Source organism: Pinus tabuliformis, chromosome 6 (assembly GCF_031772625.1).
Source record: "Pinus tabuliformis cultivar Carrire ecotype Pingquan chromosome 6, CPIR1, whole genome shotgun sequence".
Classification (NCBI taxonomy): domain Eukaryota; kingdom Viridiplantae; phylum Streptophyta; class Pinopsida; order Pinales; family Pinaceae; genus Pinus; species Pinus tabuliformis.
This window is the reverse complement of record NC_142292.1, coordinates 1221411051-1221433366: the sequence shown is the minus strand read 5'-3', so window position 1 is coordinate 1221433366 and position 22316 is coordinate 1221411051.

The following is a 22316-nucleotide window of genomic DNA, read 5'->3' as shown; positions in this document are numbered from 1 at the left end:
CATTGAAAAAAACTTTTTCACTTTTGTAAAATTCTTCTCCATTTGGTCAGAAACATATTTTGAAGCAAAACTATCCCTATGAGAAATGATGAGATGAGGTAGTGTACTACAACATTGTCTTATTTGAAATAAAACATTATCTTTACCTTTATTTTTCTTTGCCTAAGCTGCAAACTCCCTTTACCCACTGAATTACACGATGGACATTTTTTTTGTTTTGACATATGGTATCATGATGACACATGGAGTGAAAACCCTAGACCATGACCTAAAATGAGGAATTTAACCATTTCATGACCCAAGACATTTAAATGAAGATATGATACCTCAAAGAAGACAATGACCATGATGAGTGATGAATACCATGAGTAAGTGAAGGGAGCAGCAATGACCTAGACACAATAGCTAGTGACCAAATTTTTATTTGAAGACTCACTGAAATAACAAAAATTTGACTTGACACCCTAACAACACCTTATAAGAGCATATTTGATCACTGGTGACAGGCTGAACTGACTGACACTAACATTGGCTCCAGCTGGGGATGGAAGCTCCTTGGAGGTGTTAAGAACATCGTAGACCTAGTAGCCTTATCCATTGGGCATGGAGTCAAATTGCAAAGACTAAATTCAAACTAAAAACTGACTAACTAACTGACCTTGAAAAAACTCTAAAACTGACTAAACTTACTTATGGCAGTAGACCATCGGGATCTTAGGGCCTTCACCTCAGGCTTCAAATCCTGATGATAACCACCCACCTACTAAAGATATATATACAATCATGTGTAATGATCCCTCCAATGTAACCAATCCAACAAATGGATACTTATTTGAATCATGCTTGTACTTTCCTTGAGCAGGCAAAAAAAAAAAGTTCTAGGCAACTCCGAGTGTCCACTGAAGATGTGCTCATGATCCATAAATACAAGAAAGTCCATCTTCCCTGTTGACTGTAGAAAATCAGTGTAAGGATCCTTAAAAATATGAAATTTTACCTTGTCTTGAAATCCAACAAAAATACAAGTACTCCTTTCATTTTGATCTGAAAGAATACTTGGTTGTTGATCCATAGGAAGGCATAGGGAAGTATGAATTTCTGCTACCTGAGTGTTGGCTATAAATTCCTCAAGCATGAGCAACTCTGATTCTATCTCTGGCATATTGTCTATCTCAGACTCATACTCTTCCAATTCATAGTCTAAATCATCCTTGAAAAGAAAACATTCTTCAAGATTATTAAACATGTTAGCCCTATCCTCTTCATGAAAGAAAATAGTCCTTGTTAGCTGATCTCCTTGCAGGAAATCTACATCAAAAATTGGCTTACTCACAACAAATTCCTGTATAGTTTCATCAGTCTCATGACTATCATCATTTAAACCCAGATTTTCATTTTCAATAATGGAAGAAATTTCACTCACACATTCTTGACTGTGTGAACACTACAAACTTGCCTTAACTTGCATTGTAACATGGTTTTTCAAGAGATGATCTATTTCATCTTCATATAGAGGATAACACTGAGTCTTATAGAGATCAACATTGGCTTGGTGATTTTCATTTTCAAGATCATAAGTAGGCCTTTCTCTATTTTGATCCTAGTCTGTTTCATCCAAGGAGGAAGCTGTTGATTCTTGTTGGGAGGAAAAACCATAAAGGGCTTCCAATATATCTTCTTCCATACATTCTTCATCCCCATATGAATTTTGAAGAAATTTAATGAAATTTTCAGAAATCTCACAACATCTATCCATAATTGATAATGAAAAATTGCAACTTTGATAATGTTGAAAGAAAATTTAATGAAAATCCTTTAGAGAATATAAACTAGCAGATGGTAGACTCTCATACCATTTCCTCGCTATTTCCTCCAAGGTAGCCATGAAGATATTCATCAGAAAATCTTCAAGAAACTTCGTCTTTAATCTATGAATATGAAAATGAAATTTGACAAAATGCAAACTAACATCTTCTCCATCCTAACCTTTAACCATTGGTAGCCCTGTTTGCCAATCTATACAAGGAATATGATTCGGAAAACTAGGAATGTGAGCGCGATTCATAGAAGCATACCTTCGAGCAGTTAAATCCATCTTGAAAATAGTTAAGTCACCAATAAGTTCTTCAAACTACCGGTTTTTAAAACTGTGGAGGCGCCATGAGAATTCTAAACCTTTGGATTCTTCGACACTGGAGTCGCCAGGTGAAAGATGCACAACCTTTCTTGTGTCTGATCATTGTTCACCATCAATAATCAGATCTAATCCTTTTAGTTCTTTCCCGTGGAAGAGATGATCTTTCGTTCCCAGGAAACGATGCCAAAATGTTATCCACTACAATTTCTTAGGCTGAGGAGGTGATCAAAAGAGGTAACCTCGAACCACTTTCAATTCAGTAGCTAGCCCTACTGAACCAGAGAGGGATCTCTCTAAGGATTTTTCAAGAATAATTGAAAAGAAAGATATTTTATGCTAGATGTATAAGTCTTGTTTTAGTATATGAAAATTTAGGGTTTTTAGGTTTGCTCGACTAGGGACGAGAGCAGGAAATTAGGTCAAGGTATCAAGTCTGCAGTAACAGGCATAAAGAGGAGCTACATAAAAGTGTGTTATGGTGAACTTAAGGTTTTTTTCAATGTAGTATAGGTTCGAGAGTTTAGGAGAACATAATGAACATGTATAAGCATGAATTCACTAGTTATAGAAGAAAAGAAACACAAGTATGATTTTCCACATAAACATAGCTTAAATCTAAGAAATTTGTCTATATGAATATAAGGAAAACCACAAGAAGAAGATAAAGCATGAAAAGAGAGATGATTTCATCAATTAGAAACTGATCTGGAAGAAAAACAATACCATAGACTCATTGAACAAGTATTCCTAAAATATAGCTGCAACTGCTCCTTGATTAGTTGTAAGAAAACATAAGGTACAAGCCTCTCCACAAAAGTATAACCTCTCTCTTTGAATGAGAAATGATACATATAGACTCAATCAAACAACTTTCCCACCTTCAGGAGTCGAATTCTTAGGTGTTGGAACTGTTTCCAAGATTCTCTCAACCAACAGGTGAGAGTGAGAAGGTCAAATACAAACTCTTCTCTTAGACTTTGTTTTGAATTTTTCTTCCTTTATGAGGCCTAATTAACCATGAAAACAACCTATCATGTCTATTTATTTATGATTACATCATATAACCTCGAACTACTTCAATTACATCATGAGTTTTGACTTTGACCAAGTCAAACTAAAAACTAGGAAACTACATGGTGAAATTTAAAATAAAAACTCAAAAATTTGCAGAAGCGTAGCGCCAACTTTGGGCCCACTTTTAGGTGCCTTAATGAAGTCAAAATTGCAATATGAGAGAATGATCAACTCGAATTGTCTATCTAGTTTCTAGAACACATTGAATTTTTGAAACTTACCCATGGGACGGCCTTCAAAAACTCATTCCCCCAAGGTTTGTCCAGAAGCATAATGCCTGTCAAAAAGAGTGGCAGAATGATGATTTTTGACCCCTTTTTCTACTTTTTCTTAAAATTTGAGCCTTTTATGAGAAATATGATGAAATATTTTTTGAGAGGAGGTCATAATATTTCCAAAAATGTAAGCCACTTGTCATTTGGATCTTTGAGGAAAAATCGTAGCGCCAAGGCACTGCTCTTATGTGACTAGCCCAATTTTTGAATTTGGCACCAAAATTCTAAAAAAAGACAAAATGCTCAAAAAACCTTCAAAATTGGTAATGAAGTGAAAAATGAGGTATGTCATGACCTCATGGATGCTTCAGCAAGCATCTCCAAGTTATCCCTCTCATTTTTGTCCTATAGGGTTTCCTTTAGCTTGTTTTCAACTACTTGAGCTTGATGTTGAAAATGATGTTTCTAGTTAGATAATGATGGGACATGTGTCTCAATAGTTGATTATCCCTGTTGGATTTTTCAAGAAGCTATTCTAAGTGGTCATTTACCTTACTTAGCCAATGCTCTCTATCCTCATTGATCTCCAAGGCAATTTTATCTTCCATGTCTAGGTCTCCATCTAGCAGATTATGTCCTTTCTCCTCCTTCAATGCCATTTTGAGTCCCTTGGTCATTGGCCTCTTTTTCCTAACTTTTTTTTCAGGTTCCTCATGTTCACCATGCTCCAACACTACTTTACTTTTTCCTCCTTGCTACAACACCTTGGATTGCTCTTTCTCCATGATGAGTTGTTTGGCCTTAAGCTGATTGTTTTCTTTCTCAAGGAAGGAAATGATGAAATGAGGAATTTAGGGAAGGGACATGATGATATGGGAATATTGGGAGATGGATAGTGGTTTTAGAAATATTAGGAAGTTTGAATGGAGTGAAATGAGTGAGGGAGATGAGTAAGAGAAATTAAAAAACAGTCCCTCTAGGAAAATTGTTTAAATTGATAGGTATGAGCTAGGGTTTTTGAAAAGGTGAGGTAAACTAAAAGTAAATGAGTTGCTTGGTGGATGATATGATGATTTATATATATAGAAAGGTATTAAATGGATTTTTTTTAATTTTGAAATTTCCTATCTAACAAAACCATCATTTGCACTAGCTTTGAAGCATGAAATTCCACATAAACCCTACATGAACAAAACTCACCATTTCCACCTGCTTTGCTAAAGGAAAGGAGTGAGTAAGATGATGGTACTTACTTTTTGAACAACTTAGAAGAGAAAATAATATGAATTCATGCTTAAATTTGAAGTTTGGGTGAGTTTTGGCAAGTTTCGGACCACTATGTCCCAAGCGCAGTGCCGTTGGTAGAAGCACAACACAATTCATGGAAGAACAACACCACCTTCAGAAGCATAGCGCCAAATTGAAGCCCACTTTTGGAGGCCTTAAACTACTCCAAATTTCGAAATTGATAGCTTTTTTGAAATATATTGAAGTCTATTACAATATGGACTCCTCAAGAATGTAATTCAGACACTCCAGCAAGGAGAAAAAATGATTTTCCCAAGGTCGCTCCAAAAACACAGGGTGTCTCTCACAAAAGCGCAGTGCCAACTTGAAGAACACTTTTGACTACCTTCCAGACATATTTTTGAGTTGAAAGTGGTATGGTTGTAAATATTATGATGTATTCTACATAATAGAGTCCTTAATCACTACCAACACCTGCTCCAAATCCCTGAAAAATTGTCTTGAAGTCAAGTTGTCTAGAAGTGTAACGACCCTCCCGTAGCAAGTGTAGTTTGGGAAATTATCTCAAATAATAATAATTGTGCATAAACTGAAGGAGATTTTTATTCCTTGACCTATCCTTGACTAAAAATTCTTTCTCTTTTTAAAAATTCTTCTTCATTTGGTTAGAAACATATTTTGAAGAGAAAATGTCCCTATGAGAAATGATGAGATGAGATAGTGTACTACAACATTGTCTTATTTGAAATAAAACATTACCTTTACCTTTATTTTTCTTTCCCTAAGCTGCTAACTCCCTTTACCCACTGAATTACATGATGGACATGTTTTTGTTTTGACAAATGGTATCATGATGACACATGGAGTGAAAACCCTAGATCATGACCTAAAATGAGGAATTTAACCATTTAATGACCCAAGATACTTAAATAAAGATATGATACCTCAAAGAAGACAATGACCATGATGAGTGATGAAGACAATAAGTGAAGGGAGCAGCAGTGACCTAGACACAACAGTTAGTGACCAACTTTTTATTTGAAGACTCACTAAAATGACAAAAAATTGACTTGACACCCTAACAACACCTTGTAAGAGCACATTTGATCACTGGTGACAGGATGAACGGACTGACACCAACATATTGGATGAGGCATAGTCCAAACCCAACATACTTATGTTGGTCTATACCTCACATTAGAAAGGTTGTGGTGCCACATGATATAAAGAGACAAGTGACGTGGTTGTGGTAAGTTGGGTTCGGTGCTTTCTTATAAGGGTGTGACAAATGTTATCAGAGTAAGAAATAGACTGAAATGTAATACCACTACCACTCATGTGATAGGTGTTATCATAACATAATTGACATAGCTAGGTGCACACAACCATAATAGTTCAAAGTTGGAGATCTAGTCTAGATGAATTCAACAACAAGATGCATTGGGAGTCTTGATGGCTTGGTAAAGATCTTAGAATATAGAAATATGTTGTATGAATACTTTCCATAATAAGAGAAGAAAAACAATAGACTTGATGCAATGAATTGAAGCAATAATAACTCTTGTACTTTGGCATGGAACACAACATGGGTTAGTGCACATTACACATTGAGATGGCTACACATTCACCCATGAACCAAACAATATCATGGGATGAAAAGGTCCTTAAAGGGGTATTAAACTCAAGATTAGATGTTGTTGATGCTTTTAAAAAAGGAAGTGGATGAGATATACTTGTATAAGGAAAGTCATAGATGGTAGAGACATTTTTGCAAAGTGTTTATCGCAACTTGAGGATAGAGTTCATCCAAGTGGAGCAACACATTGAACGAAAGGGAACAAAATTTTAGATTACAAAATTTCAATGGAGGATGGCTATACACACTTCATTAATACTTAATTAATAATTGAGCTTCTAACCAAAGGAAATGGACAAGGAAAGTTGGTTTATCACACAATGAGGTGTGGATGAATCACATGAATATTCATTGAAGTTTAGTGCATCATGAGTCTCATAGTAGGGACAAGTTGCAAAGTTGCATGATAGTGTAGGTGAGATGTTGAAAAAAGTTGTTGCAACAATGAGATAGTTTGCATGGAAGGGTGGCACAAGTAAATTAATATGGAAATTAGGTGGATGTAAAGACTCAGTGGCCTAATAGTTGTAGCAAAAGGGGTGGAGATGTTAATGGAAACATGGACTAGCCTAAGATAATGATGATATTATGATTTAGATGATATTGAGAGTAGAATGAATAACTTAGTGGAGGACAAGTTCATTTTGATAATCATTGGCTTAGGTGAGGCAAGCTCAAGATGACAATTTTAACCATGAGTGCAACTAAGGAAGCTCTCATGCAAGAGATTAATTCTTTAGTGATGCATTTTCAAAGTTCCCCAAGGATTTTTAGGTTATTGGGTGGGTTGGAGAGACCAAGTGCAATCTATCTAGATGAAATTAGGACTTTCCTAGTCATGTGACTTTGGAGGACCCTTGGACACTTCGGAACAAACGAAACTTAAGATTAAGTACATGCATGGATCGAGCAAGGTAGTTAGTTAGAATTGGTTATAACCATGGAAGTGTCTCATTCCATGGAAAAATGGATATTCAGTTGATTCATGTGATGACTTAGTCATTTTAATAGAAGGAAAAAGGATGGATGTATCACTTAATGAAGTAATATGATCCATTCAAAGGAATGAATGAATATAGTAAAGAGTTGACCAAGAAATCAATCGATGGACAAGATGTATGGTCATCTTCCTAAACCTTTGAAACATCTAGCACTACACATTTTCAAGTTGAAAGGCGTATTGGCATAGGCATTCCTTGTTTTCAAAGGAGGGTTAAAATTCCATTGGGATGATTTTTTTTGGCTAGGAGCACATTGGCTAGTATATGGAGTCTTGGTGAGGTGATATGGAGACTTTCCTTCATCACAAGACTGCAATGAAATAGGTAGTTGCAACATGAAATAATTTCTTAGGTGGACATGAATAGTGGGGCAGGAAAACTTGGACATGCCATTGTTTGGCATGTTATGGATTAAAGTGAGTTTATGGAGGGGAGAGAGAACTAACTGGAAATGGAAGTCATGAAAATTTCAGGACATTTCATGTAACTTGGAGATGTAATGTTTGGTGGATTTGGTTGAAGAATAATGTTGCAATTTACCTTGGCTTGAGACACTGTGCCAATGAACTAAATCATACGCCAAAATAATGAGTACATGCATTACATAGTAGTTTTAAAAGAACAACACTTGGGAATTGCAGAGTAGTTTCGTTACAAAGATTGGACATGAGTAGTTATGATGTTTGAGGTTAGACGATATGATCGATTTGTAGAGATAAATGGTTTTTTTGAATGTGGGATTTGTATTTTTATAGATTGGGTGTGATAGTTGAATTTATCACCCAAAAAATTTAATATGTGAGGGAATTCAATGTGAAAAATTCTATTAATATAGTTGGAGTATGGGAGTAGAAAATCATCATGAGTTTCATCACTTAGAAATATTTTGAGGAATTACAACAATAGAATAAAAAAATATGATGAGGAAATTTTTGGTTTCCCATCATAGGGAAATTCAGGGTTTTTGTTTGGAAAACATTTTTGGTTTCCTACAAAAGATGTGGGCACTTGATTAGGAAGAGTTGAAGTTAAAATATTTTTGTGGAGGTTGTTAGGCACAATAATGACCTTGACTAGGTGGAGGATGTAAGACCCTTGGCAAGGCAAGTGAACAACCAACCAATAGAACTCCATCATGATATGAAACTTAGTATTTCCACATAGTAGGATGAATGTTCCAAATAAGTGAAGTGAGAAAATATAGGATAAAATTGGGTCATCATGGGCACACAACATGCTAAGATGGGAACATACCCCATTTCCAGTGATAGACAACAACACCATGTAAGAAGAATTCAATCACATGAAATAACTTGGCATGAGTTGGAAAATGTGGGCATTTGTGTTTGAATCAAGGCATGGAACAAAATCACATCAACTCATAGTACATGCGACAAGGTCACCCAAGTTGGCATAAACAATAAAGCAAGAGAAACAAGTTATCACATAGGTCAATTGGGAAAAGTACGTGTACAATGCACATGTGGTGATGGGTTAGCATGTTCCATGTGGAACGATGCCACACCCAAATAATTAGTGTGACCACATATATACACACAGATAAAATGAAGGTAGTGTGGTAGATCTCATCATAGAAGTTAAGTTGAACTCGAGGAAGAAATTACATAACCTTATTATAACAATACATATTTTGGTCTAAAATGTGGAGCAAACAAACTGAGGAAGTCTTGTGAACTCAAGGTATAGAGGAACAAAGTTGTCACATGAATTATAGCTCTAGGTTGAACCATCATAGGCGTTGTAATTCTATTTTGGGAGTAGGGCTACCAGTGAATGGGCACACCTAAGGGTTTGATAGTTCGTTGCATGGAGGTTGATGGACCTCCAAATTAGACATAAATTAAGGCACATTTGACTATCCTTCAACACATTAAACCTCTCTTTTTGAATTAGATGACATATTTTTAACTCTAATATGTTCATTAGGAAGGATTAGAGATAATTGCATATTTGTGCCTAATATTATTTATTTTTGTAGAATATTGAGAGTTTACAAAGATTTGGAGGAGGAGATAATATAGAGACTTGGTTCCTGCTACAAGAAGATCTAGATTGGATAAGAAATGAAGATATTATTATATTATTGCACAAATTCTATAGCTTTAGTGATTGAGAAAATCTAGGAATGTGTTCCTTGTCATTTAACGCAAATTCCTAGTGTTGGGAAATAGATCCACCCTTTGAGGGATTTTTGAGGGGAAAGTTTCCTCCTTTCAAGGAGAATTCTTCCTCATTAATTTTTATAAGTACCAATTCGAATTTTCCTCTAGGGGTAGATATTTCTTAGTCTTCTCGTGGAGAAAACTTTTTCGTTAGCAGCTCCACTTTCATTTATAGTAGGGATGTACTTAAATTGATTCAAATAATGAAGTTTAGTGCCATTTTTAGCTTATAAATCTTGGCTTCCATCATAGGAATCTGAGCTTCCTTGGCTTTGGCCATCCTAGTAGCCTAAGTTCCCTCTTGTATAATTTCTTTATATCCTTTGACTGTCATTTTCACTTGCATCTCTCATTTTTGCATTTACTATTCATGCTTATTTTTCAGGTTATTTATAGATTCACAAGAATGATGCATCCTTAGAACAAATTTGAAAAGTCATATCCATCATTGAGCTACTTGGATTGCTCTACTACTTCACAAATCTAGAATTTCTGTAAATCCCTTGTAGAAAAATAATAATGAGCTTCATTTGAGTTGATTCCACTTGTATTAAGTCATTAAAAAAAATTCAATTTAATAAAAAAAATTACCCATAGAATTTTCACTTTATTAGGTTAGGCATTTGGTAGGTTAACTAGCTCACTAGTTCTTGAATTTCGAGTTTTTAGAGTAGTAATATTCTACTATTTTTTAGCACATGTTAACAGGGGTGTTTTGGAGTGATTCCACTTGGAATGGTGTCATAAGACATCCTCCTTAATAACCAATTTTTCACCATCCCATTTTCATTTTATTTACATGGGCATTTGACAGGTTATCTCCTCCTGTAGAAAAACAGGGCCTCTTGTAGCACCTGTTGTAGAACCCCTGTAGCACTCTTGTTGCACGTGTAAACTTGACCAGATCTGCTCCAAAAGATTGCTTTTTTTCTCTTAGGCTTGAATAATTACCCCTAGGATTTTAATCCATGATTGAGGAAGACCAAATACCACTCTAGACCCACCTTTCCTTCACTGCAAGTACAAATCTGCAATTAGAATTAGAAGACATATTTCCACATTTGAATAACAATGAATGTTTTGTTATGAAATGTACATGGATTATGTTAATAAAGCTAAGTTTCCTTGAACACAATGATAAAAAGGGTGATTCATCAATTCAAAGTAGAGTATACTTGATTCTTGAATTCACACTTCCTTAAGGTTTCAGTTACACGCATTATAGTTGAAAAAATCAAATTTCGTTTTTCAAAGTAACATTCCACATTCTGTAATTAGAGTATTAATTTACATTCTGCAAGTAGACTGATGTTGCCATTTTTACAATTAGTTTAGGATTTGATTTCATGAAAGCCACTACATTACATCAGATCAACAAAAGAAGGATACATTGTATGCTGCACATATAGTACCGACACCTCTAAAGTTTTGTTGACGATGCTCGACCCACCAACATTCAAGGGATCTCCCCAATATGAATTCCCAACTAGACCTCACACTGTTTGGTGTAGGAGTCCCATCTAGTACGATGGATTGGTTGCCATTATCTTAAAGATATGACTTAGCTCTTACTTGTCAGCGCATGAGAGTGGTTTGCTTTTTCTTCGAACAACGACATTTTCATGCCTGGTGAATGCTTTGGTGTTACTTCCGTCAAAGTTCTTTCACTCCATTGGGACAGGGTGGAAGTGAGTCTGAAGTCGAAAGGGAATAGTCCCAACTCTATCAGAGACACACAACACAATAGTACATGTGCAGCTTCTAGTGGAGTAGTCCACATGGATGCAGCAATCACAAAAACAAGGTGAATAGATAGCACGTACAATACCCAGTGCAATAGTCCACATGGGTGCGACTAGCGTTATAACAAATTTACAAGAATGAATATGTCGAGTGTCTGATGGGATAGCCCACACAACCAAGATAGCATTAGCAACTGATACAACACATTTCCAACAACATATGTACTAAAACAACTGAAATAGTTCAACTGTCTTAACATAGGTTAAAGCAACATGCATTACATGTGTCCAAAGAAGAACCTTACAAACAATTACAATACATGTGTGAAAATGTGTTGGTCTATTAACAAGCTTATGAATTAAGCGAAAGTTCCAAGGAACATCCATACATTATTACATCACTAGCCTTGATGGCAGGGCGTTGGAGCCACTGCTTGCTCGTTAAAGAAAATATTACATACTCTCAAAGCTATGTAGGAGGAGCCAAGGTGAAAAATCCTTTTGCATGTACAAGTGGGGTATTTATAGCCAAGGGAAAAACTTCCCTCATGACTGTTTGACTTACATGACTCTTCAACTTTACATGGCTCTTCAGATTTACATGTGGGTCTCTTGGACTTCTATGTTACATTACATCCATTACAATGTTGTGACCCACAATAGTGATGTGGTCGAGATGACTCATGACATGACTTGACACGACAAAACTGGTGTGTTCATGCTATTGGTGGTGTGCATGTCAAGCTATAGTGTTGCAGAGTGATTTATGTCATCTTGGCGTATCGTACCTTCATCTCCACATGGCAAGGTGTGCAGAGTCTTCGATGGTCTTGGTGTTCGCTTGATGTCGCATGTGGATGTCGCTCCTTCGCTTGTACTTTGGAATGCTTCACATGTTCATTTGTTCGCAAAAAAAATTCCTCGCATGCATTCTTCGTTCGTCCGTTCATGTTGGGCAGCGGATCCCCCCATAGCATGTTTTTAGAGCTTAAAGCCCCAGTTTTGGTCAATGTAATGTAAATACCCCATGAAGTACGAGTGCCAAGTGCGAAAGTATAGGATGAGTCATAGGGTTGTCCTCCCTAATAATTGTAAAGTAATGTAAAGATGTGTTGGCCTACCCATGGTCCGCGGACCATGGGATTGTATAAATAGAGCGAAGCTCTAAGTGTAAAAGTAGTTTTTTGGCAATTAAGTAAGTAATAGATAGATGTGAAGGCATGGTCAGAGCATAGAGTGAAAGGTGAAGTGTATTGGGTCGTAGTAGTAGGAAGAGGCTCTGCAGCTAAGTGCGCAGAGGCCTAGTAGAGTCTGCAGCTGAGTGCCCAAACCCCTGCATCTCAGTGCGTAGGGTCGATTTGGGTCTATAAGTGGATTGTACTTGGGTTTGAAAGCTAATAAAGAGAAGTTTATTCTTTGCATCTATTCTCAAATTTGTATGTTGATGCTATGTGTTACTTTACTCTGTTATTTACTGCGTGCAACTGATAATTACATGTATGATTGCTTATAAGTGAATTTAATCTAAGTAATTGGCTAACGGAGACTAAATAAAGAAGATTTGAGTAAATAACACAGGTCATGCTATGACTAGAACTGCGCAAAGACAGTATCACAGGGTGCGGGGTGCTTATAGGGGCGCATAACACAGTAAGTGCGAAGGTTGGACCACATACCACTCACCACATATTAGACATCCCCAGGGTGAGGAAACGTGGTTCTAGCACCCTCCCATACTACTTCAGGTGAGACCTTAGTTTGTGCTCCACGGACTGTTGTCGAAAGGGCCAGTAGTACCGGGATTTGCTTAGCTAATCACTTCCAAACATGGGTCAAGCCCCACGTAGCCAACAAATGGTTTTTTTGATAGGACCAGGATCTGCATAAGGGATGTATGACATCATGCCACTGGAACCCAACAAAGAAGGAAATTGAAGAGTGGTTGGATAAGAAGATTCATGAGTTCACGACACAGGAAAACAGAACTCCGCAAGTATCTGAGAAAAGGTGGCTGGATCACTACGTGTATATAGAAATCCACGAGATTTTCTTTACATCCTTTCTGTCTGAGCTGTATGAGTGGATCACGAGGTTAGCCGATAGCCAAGGAAGGTATAGGCTCGACCAACTGATAGTGTGGACTCTGGAGCTAGTGCGCAGACTAGAAGCCTTAGAGGATAAGATAGCGCGAGCTGTGGACCACTGGCTCAACTGAATAATAGGAGGATTTATCACTGAGTTCACGATGGACACGACCATCAGTTACAGCGAGGCAGAACGACATTTTCTCAAGGGACTGCGAGGTAAGTATATTAAATCTTTGAATACCTGGATTAAGATGCTCTTATGTGAAAAGCGGGTTATGCGAATAAATTAATGTTTGGGACTACGTGGAGTGAAAGCATCTACAGAGGTGGAAGTAGTGAAGAATTAGAAAACAATGCCTTAATTCCACCCTCGCGGGAGAGCAAGGATGAGGTCAGAAAGTTTCTCCAAGAAGCGCGGTCAGTTTGATAAGGCAGCAGATTCTATGGTTACCTCCACCCACCCTGCCTCTCCCTTCACTTCCCTCACCTCCATCCCTAACCACTCCACGTCCACCACCTCCATAGTTCGTTATGGCGAGCATGATCAAACTACTGGTATTCAGAGGAGTAGGGAATGAGGATCCGGACCAATTCGGGTTCATGGTAAGAGCAGTATGGGAACCACAAGGTGTCACGGATGACAATATTAAGAAGGCTACATTGGTGGGCACACTGCAGGATCGCACATTGAAGTGGTACATCAAGCACTCTAATGACCACCCAAACGCAAGGATAGCAGAGATATAGAATGCATTGAACAGAGAATTTAGCAGGCCTAAATCAGAGACGCAGTCAATCATCGTGTTTAAAGAGATCACGATGCTTCCAGGCGAGACCCCTTGGGATCTGGACCAAAGGCTAAAAAGTACGATCCACGAGGCCAATATGATGCTAACAGATGCACAACATCGCGCATGGTTTGTAGCATCTCTGACACCACACTTGAGGACAGCGCCGTCACAATATAAACTTTCTACCCAGGCTGAAGTGTTGGAGATGGCGATGAGATTACATGGGACCCTGATATAGGACTCTGGGTTGGAAGTTCAGCAAATCCATGTGCAACTACAGAATCTATGTTTGGAAATGCAAAGCTTGAAGCAAGATAGGGCACGGACCAGAGGCGTGTGAGGAAGTATGGTGCATAAAATGCAAAGGCCGGGGCCATGACAAGGATTATTGTCCAGTGTTCACGAACTACTTGGTAGGAGGGGGGCCAATGCCATTGAGACCAGAGGCACAGAGAGGGCCGAGTGTGACACTCGTGTTATGGTGTGCGATCTGTTAGATAGGAGGAAAACACACGATGGATAATGGTCATTTATTGCAGAAGTATACACAGACTCCCCAATAGTTATTTTGTAATTTCTGCAGGTTGGTAGGCCACGATGAGCGCACTTGTCGCAGCTATGAGTTAATGATGGATTGGACCCTAGCCTATAGAATGCAGACAGAAACGCAAGCCCTTGGTCTAGCTGCGGGGATGGCGTGCGCTAGATTTCAAGGGCGAGGTCGAGGATGAGGAGGAATGGGACCAGGAAGGGGCCACAGACAGTTAATTTGTTACAATTGCGGAGGATCGGGGCACTATACTCTAGCCTCCTCCGACTCAGAATATACAATGATGAGGTCTGAACTGCGCGAAGAAGACCCGAATGTGAACATGATGCTTAGAAGCGGTGCGACCATAGGCGAGGATAAGGGGAAGTAGCCTAAGGAAGATACATGGGTTCACAAGGCTCCCACAAAGGAACCTAAGTTTGACTTAGAATGCGCAAGGGAGACGTTCATGGAAGTTAAGAAGAGCTTCGCGGAGGCCTCCACTTTAGGTAGTAAGGATCAACCAGAGCTAGGGATGGATCCTTCTATGCTTACTACCTTTCTGGAGACGTGAATGAAACTGTTGCATGACAACAAGGTAGTTAAAGGACTACAGGAGCTGATCACCAGGTGTGCGAGGTCAGGGGAACCACGCGTAATCCGGAAATTGGGGAAGCATGCATTGCGCATGTTAGCCTTGTTGGCATTTGGCCCAAAAAATGGATCCAAAACACTCCTGAAGTCTTCAAGAGTTGATTAAGATCCTCTTAAAATCGAAACCATCATATGCCAAAAGCCCTCAGAAGGGTGGAAAGACGCTATCGGGAGGCTAAAATACTCCAAAAAAGTGAAAAAACAGAGTATTGCAGGCACGAACAAAGCAATGCACAACTTCCATTAGATCTGGCCGATCAACGGCCCAAATCTAACCATCTAAATCGCAATCAGCCAAGCTAAAGGGATAGTTAATCGACGAGTCACATCGACAGTCGCGGCAGTGGAGAGCGTAATCTATAAAGCCCCGATGTTGAGTGATCAACGATTGTGATCAGATCGCATCGCTACATCGCAGTGGAACATTACCAAGGATCTAGGGGCCCACATCGCATCGTAAGATTGCATCAGAATATTGTGAAGGAGCAGGGCCACTATACAGGTGGTAACGCCGATTGTGATGAGTCCCGGACCCGAAAGGGTTCGGGAATGAAATCCATAAGGTTTGAAGTCCGGAGGGAGGCCAATTTTCATGTATTTCCCGTGTTTTTAAGTATTTCAAAATACAAGGGGAACAAAGGGACCAAGCCGGCTGCAATAGACGACAGCGACCTAGGGGGTGGAACCAATGAGAGAATAGGCCATGTTTAAGGAATTTTGAGGTCCGAAAAGAACAAAGAAGGGCGGGATTTACACAGTTGCAGCGTTTTATGTATGAAATAGAAAACATTCATGGTTATCATTTGAAATGGACTGTTGCAGGGATTTCATAGGCCGAATAGCCACTCCATTTGCAAGATCAGGTGGCCAACCATCCTTAGAAGCGTTGTGCATAAATTTTTACATGCTAGAAGAGGGATTCGGCCGGGATACATCGGTCGGCGGACAGATCCCAAAAAGGTAAATAGAGGGGCCACAACACGCTGCAACCCGAATCAAACGAGATCATGGAGCATCGATGGTCCTACCAGCATAGCGGGCGTCATAACAAACATGATGGGGCATCTCTGGCACGAGAGAGCCCCCAGGCATCACTGCAGGCTACCCAAAATATCTAACTATGCTTATTCCTCTGTCAGAAGAGGAAAATCACCGATACATGCCTGCCTATTGAGGGAATCAAATGGTTAAGTGACAGCTCAGACAATATTAAGACTCCGATCCTTCTAGAGAGCTCAAGAGCATTGTAAAGGGCCTATAAAAAGCAGAAAACTAGATGTAACAAGGGTTCAACTTTTGGAGATTGTTCCTCAACTGTTCCTTCAAGCTTCTCATCTGCATTCTTTAGTAATACAAGCTTCTTTTGCTGTTATATGTTCAATGTCCATTTCTCTTATGTTTTATGCTTGCACTTGAACAATTTGTTCAGGTTTTCTTGGTGTTTCAAGGCCAGATAACTATCATCTTATCTCTGCTTTAATATATTAGATTTACAAACTTCTTTGCTGCTCGTAGCTCGCCATTTATATGTGTTATTATATATGCATCTGCTAGTATAGTCAGTAAATTCATTTAATGCCTGTAGCTAGCCATTCATATATTTTCATGTATGCAATCTGTTGGTATTGTCAGTATTCTCCATTTATCCATTAAATCTACAAACTATTGAGCATTTGTGGTCTAAAGCCTTGTGTTATTGAGGGTGTTCATGCATGTCTTGAGTGAGAATAGAGCTGAAATGGTTATCTAACTTGATCCAAACCATCGTTTATTCCAATACTTTAGAGAACAATATTGAAGATTACATGTTACCAGACATCTCCGATTTACAACCTAGGAGAGTTTCCTGGAGTGCTAACATAATTGGCATCGTTTACAGGGAAAGGAAACTAAAGCTCAACTTCCCTGGGAAACAACACAGACCCAACTTTGATGATAGACAAAGTCTGGGCAAATTTTTGGTTGTAATCATCTATCTAGCGACTCTGTTGGAGGCCGAACCTCTTGGCGACTCCACTCCATAGTTCTGGCTCAGTTTGTGAGGCACACTTAGAGAAATCCTCAAAAATCACAAGTTGATCCAATACCTGACCCTAGAAAGACCTTCAAAGAAAGAAAGACATTGTAGAAAGGAGCATCAGGTTCAGGTAAACCTAAACAATGTTCTATATCTCTTCAAGAAAATCCTGCAATAGAACAAATACATGTTGAGAGTATAGATTCTAATACTAGTAGTGAAGAAAAACTCTCAGAAATTCATAAAGCTCCTTATTCTTTAGATTCTCCTTTTTCTTTAAGCCCAAAGGAAACCTCACCTCCTATCCATCACACTCCTTTAGTCCTGTCAGTCACTCCTCATCCCTCTATCATTCAGACTGCCAATACTCTTTTAGCTACCACAGCTATGGCAGGTCCACAAGCACTTACCAAAATGGAAAGAATCATAGCTGCTAGGTATGGACCTCTAATACTCCCCACTCCTTTAAATGTTATTCCCACTGGAGAATATCAGAAGTATATGCCTAAGTTCATTGGGACTGAAGGTGTTACTGCTGAAGAACACCTTGAGTCATTTTATAGCTAGGGAGGCTAGTGGAGATGATGTGTGGATGAGAGTTTTTGTCCAAAGCCTAGATAGGGAGGCTAGAAAATGATTAAGAGAACTAGCCCCAAGATCTATAGTAGATATTGAAGCCTTAGATGATGCATTCCTAAAACATTGGGGGGATAAGGAGCATCTCCTCTACTACCACACTGAGTTTGGGAGCTTGAAGAGAGAAAATGGTGAACTGCTGTCCGATTTTAATAAGATATTTAACCGCATGTACATCAAGATACTAGCTGAGGTAAATCCCGCTACTACCTCTGCTAAACTCACCTATGCTAATGCTTTTGATTCTAACTTTTTCCTACTGTTGAGAGAGAGGCGATGTGCTACTTTGGCTGACATGCAGGATGCAGCCTTGGAAGTAGAATCAAACATCACGGCGATAGAGAAGCTCAAGGGAAATGTTAATAGAAGAAGACAGAGGGGCGAGTCTTCATCATCCTCTGATCTTAAGATAGATAAAATAACCAAAATGATCGAGTCATTAGCCTCTGAAATTTCCAAATTAATGGTTGAATAGCACCCTAGGAAAGGGAGAGTTCCTAATACCTATGCTCCTAGAAATCCAAATCCATATAGAAGAGCTAATGAACAGTTGCAGATATTGCAAAGAAGAAAAGATGCCCATGAAGACCAAAGGGTGAAAACCCCTTTCCAAAATGTAGTCATGGAGGAAGAGCAGTTTGAAGAAGATGATGAGATCCATTGCCTTGAAGACAAAGGCAATGCTTCCTTTTTGACCACAACTGCCTATGAAAAGTCATTATGCAATGACCAGACTAACCAAGAATGGGATGGTGAAGCTATCCTACAAACTGAAGATCAGCACATATATAATCTGCGGTCAAACATGAATAATTCCAAGGAAAATCCCGTTCAAAGAGCTGTCGACCCTGCAGTGCAGCAAGCTAATAAGCAAAAACAACTGGCAGTTGATCTCATCACCCTCAAAGCTCCAACTCATGAGGTAAGAGGCCTTGACAAGTCTCCTTCCCCTTTCACTTTTCAATCATAAATTCAAAAGCTAGGAATACCTATGCCTCTTATTGAACTAGTTGATGAGCCCCAAAAATGGGTAACTTATTGGGCTCATTTTGCCTATTGTTCTCCATTAATCCACTATTCTTCATAGATTATGCATGCTTTTGAGTATATTTATGTTAATTGAATGAATGAGGATAGTCACTTGACCATGAAGTCTAATACGTGCTTATTGCAGATTTTTGGACATCTTTTGGACCAAGGTCAAGCATTTATGAGCTAGTTGCAAGACAAATACGAGGGAACAAGGCTAAGTACTTGTAGTAAGGGTGTCTCCTGCACTAAATGGCCCCTTCCTCGAGTTCTCCACCATCAGCTCGAAGTTCAACAGCCCACCGAAGATGATCGCCAAGGGCATCCGAGTGGCTTTTGTGAAGTGGCTGATTACTTGCAGTTTTGAGTAGCCAAGCCCCTTGAGTTAAGGAGGGCTGTTGGAGGTCCTCATGGTGATAATTAGGAAGGCTTCCAACCTTCATATTTTAGCTCTAGAACAATTGTATTTTCGCACTTTAGTGCTGCTCTGCCTTTCAGCTCATTTCTGAGCTTTTGCTATAAACATTTTTGTGACATGGTTTTTTTTTTTTAGTAATGGAGATTAGTTTCACTTTGTATCAGCTCTGAGCTTATTTTAGGAGGCTGTAGCTCTTAGGTTTGGGCCCAACCCAAGTGCCAGTACCTCCTTTTGTGTACTTTTATATGTTTTTGCTGCATTCCTAGAATAGTTTCTGCTACTTAGATTAACATATTGCTTTGTTATTTACGTTGCTTTTGATGATTGAAAACTCTTTTCATGCTTCGGGTTGTTTTGATAGTTTGGTAAAGGAAAAGAACTGCAAAAATGCCACCAAGCAATCCTTGATCTCATCTCTCCCTCCTTGGGACCATGAGCTGAGACCAAGGCATACTTGCTGCCACAAGAACACTGTTTTGCCTTTCCATGCAATCGCAAGTGTTAGATTTTTAATTAGGGAAGTTGATACTAGTTGTGATGACATGGTTAGATCTATTATTGCTTGTTTTTCATAGTTGTATTACATAATTTTCTGCCAATAAACTTCTGTCCACCATGATTTCTGATTTTTAGGTCAGAATAGGTCAAAGTAGATAGATCTCTGATGTTTTTAGTCTTTCTTTGATTGGTTTGGAGAAATAGCTTGCAGATCACATGTAATCCATCTCTGCCTATCCTTCCTTCCTTACACCACCAGCTCCAACCCCAAATTTCGGATTCTTTCCCTTCATTTGCCACACTTTTCCAGTTTGACCTAATTTCTTCATTTTTGTGCGACATTGCTCCCTCCATCCTTGAACAAATCCAACTGTCTTCATCGCTCCCTAGCCTCATTTACCAGGTCCTAGACCTCTTCATAACCTCATCCAACTTCCATTTCCACTTTCCCACCAGTTTTCCTCCATCAACCCTCAAAAATCCTCTCTCGGCTCTTCCTGTAGAACCCCTGCAGATTCATGTAGAAGATCATGTGGGTAGTTTCTCGAGATCTGATCATTGTGAAACTCTCTGGAATGGTGCTAGGGACCCCTTAGGCCCTCTTCTCACCTTCCCAACCTCTTTCAAGTTCCCTCTCCATTTCCTTTCGCCAATCAACCTCTACACAGTAAAAAACAGTTAAAGCACATGCATAATAATTCTGCAAAATTACTCAAAAATACAAAAAGATGTTTTTTCTAGATTTTACTTCAGAAGTAGCTTAGAAACATGAATTTTACCTTTCCAAGAGTCAATGGCACCCATTTCAGTAGCTTTCATCTCTTTTCTTACTCCAGTAGGGTTAGTTGATAAAACTAGGCTTTGCTGGGGTTTGCATTTCCTTTCAGCTTTTAGTTTCTTTCTGCAATTAGATTAGCCTCCCTAGAGTTACCTTTCATCCATCATAGTTAAAAGCTTCTTCTGAGAGCTCATAGAAGTTGACTTAAGCTCCTAGCAGACTTGTGCGAGCTGATCAAGTGATAGCCTGCGGTAAGAGTTAGTACTTGTGCATATAGCACCGTCGCTTCCAAGTTTGTTATGAACTACCGGGTTCATAAAAGTAAAGAAGGGAGTCCCAAGAGTTGTAGCATTATTGCTGCAATACCAGAGCCCACCATCTTTTTGGCGCCGTTACCGGGGAAGCGTCAGAGTATTTGTGATTGTTGCTTTTCTTCTATTTTCTACTACAACCTTCTACTCAATAGTTTATTTCAGCAAGTGTAGAGTAGTTGTTTCATTTCTATTTTGCAATTTCATTTCCGCAAAAGTAGATTAGACATTTCTTGCTTTCCTAGACTAACATTTCAGTTCTACAAGCGTAGATTAGCATTTCCATTCTGCAATTTCAATTCCACAAGTGTAAATTAGCATTTCAATTCAACAATTTCAATTCTGCAAGCATAGCTTAGCATTTCCTTTCTGCAATTTCATTTCAGCAACATAGATTAGTCCTTTCCTGCTTTCATTTCAATTCTGCATTTTCATTCCAGCAAGATAGATTTTAGTTAGTTGCAGTTCAATCCATTTCAGTTTTGCAGGTACAAGAAGAAAAAGCAAAAATCAACCAAAAATATTTCATTTCATGCCTCGTAGGAACAGAGACCATACAGGAAAATTCTTACCCAACACCCCCACCACATCACTGAGTCACCCTTCTCTCTTCTTCGGTGGCAGTGATCCAGAAGAACCTATAGGTGAACCTCCAAAGATATATGAAGATCCTATAACAGAAGAAGAGAAAGAAAACATTCCTCTTGAGACCATGGCTGAACATGGGAACGATATAGGGAATGGGGAGAGAATAGAAGGTGCCTTTCCCATCCGAGAAACAAATGGGGACACAATAATGAAAAACATAAGTCCCTCAGCCTTACCTCACTTCCATGGATTGACCATTGAAGACTCTGATACCTTCTTGTTTGAGTTTGCTATCCTTTGTTGAACTTATGACTATGCAGAAGACGAGCAAAAGTTGAAACTCTTTCCCTCTACCCTCAAGGATGCAGCACTATGCTGGTTCATGGGGTTACCTAGAAACAGTATCACAACTTGGGCTCAAATGCAGCAAACCTTTAACAACAAATATCGGGACTACTATAGGTCAAAGGAAACGAAGGGAGAAATCTTTCGAATGACCATGGGAAGTGATGAGTCTCTGGAAGACTATGAAGAAAGGTTCCAACTCAGTTATAAAAGGGTTAGGTGCACACTTGACCCCGAATCTTTGAAGCTGGTTCTGCTCTGAGGAGTCCCTGAAGACCTTCTAGATACCCTCCATTTGCTAGTTGGAGGAGAAATCTACCAACTACCTTATGAGGACATAAAGACTGTGTTTAGAAACCATTCTAGGGTAGCCCGGAAAAGAGGTAGGGGGAATCCACT